Raw genomic sequence first — 1,294 nt, 5'->3', positions numbered from 1 at the left:
GGGGGTGGGGGGCAAAAGGGTATTCCAATCTGCAAACCATTTCCGCAGTAGTCCAATTTACTTTCGGAAAATATCGTAAATACCTGAGCTGCCTGTAGTGTCCATTAGTCACGTGATGCTGTTCTCATTTGTCACTTCTGCATTACGGTCAACATAACTTGGCGGGGAGTGGAGGCTGCGGTAAATCACCGAGTTTGAAGCCTTTTTTCCGTCACTGTTGCCTAGTCTTCGGAAAGCAGAGCCACAGTTTGATACTTTCTCTCTTACCCTGTGCAAAACTTCACGTTACGCACCTTTTCCTTCTTTTTAGATTTCACCATTTCAGATTCTATTCAAAGGCCTAAATTGAATACAAGTCGTCATAAATGTGCAGATTTTCACCAATATCGTTAGTGCTTCCAAGTGATGTGAAAGAAGACAAAGCAAACGCTTAGTAACACTAACTCGAGCACTTCTTTGATCTGAAATCGTCATGTAAAATATTTAACTCCCCTCCTCCCCTTTCCCACCGACCTACCCCTTCCAGTTGCTCTAAAAAAAAAGAGAGAGAGAAAAGAATAACATTATTTATTGAAACAAAAATCATCATATTATTTTTCTTTTTAATCTGGTTGTTCTGATGTGACATCCTTTGTTTCCAAACCAACAAACAAACAAACAGCGTTCATAGACACGACTTATAAGAGTTACGTTGTTTTACCAGCACAGCCAGCGGGTTCATCTGACACAATGATTTAAGAACGTACAGGGCCCAGCTGACCGCTGGTAGCCGTGACGGGGGTTGGGATGTCGTTGTAAGATATGGGCCAGGATCTCGGGAATTCATCACTCTGTATAACCCGCGACCGTTTAGTTTTGGGGCTTAAAACTTTACTACACGTGTGAAGTATACCCTCGGCTTTGATGAGCTCACACGTACAAGAAACATTGCTCTCCATTTTTGAAGAGGTGACATTGTGATACAGCCCTAGCAGAATAAAGGACGGCAGTTTTGCTTAGAAACATTATATCTTAATTTGATATTTTTATGTGTATTTATTATATGATATACTGTGTGAGAATGATATACAAAAACAATGTATGTGTATAAATGGATATTACGTTTTCTCAGTTTGTCTGTCAGTCTGTCTGTTTCTTTATATGCTTGTCTCTCTGTCGGTTTGTCTGCTTGACTTACTCTCTCCTCTCTCCTCTCCCTCCCCCTCTCTCTCCCTCTTCCTCTCTCTCTCCCTTTCTCTCTCTCCTTCTCCCTCCTCTCCCTTCCTCTCTCCCTATCTCTCTCTCTCTCTCTCTC

At 41.8% G+C, this 1,294-nt stretch overlaps 1 protein-coding gene across 1 annotated transcript in view; it reads left to right on the top strand.

Annotated features, from left to right (window-relative positions):
- LOC101856269 (universal stress protein PHOS32) overlaps positions 1-1,294 on the top strand; it is a gene marked incomplete at its 5' end in the record, with an annotated part of 9,079 nt that overhangs the window by 947 nt on the left and 6,838 nt on the right.

Source organism: Aplysia californica, unplaced genomic scaffold (genome assembly GCF_000002075.1).
Source record: "Aplysia californica isolate F4 #8 unplaced genomic scaffold, AplCal3.0 scaffold00240, whole genome shotgun sequence".
NCBI lineage: Eukaryota > Metazoa > Mollusca > Gastropoda > Aplysiida > Aplysiidae > Aplysia > Aplysia californica.
This window is presented reverse-complemented; position numbering and strand designations above follow the sequence as displayed.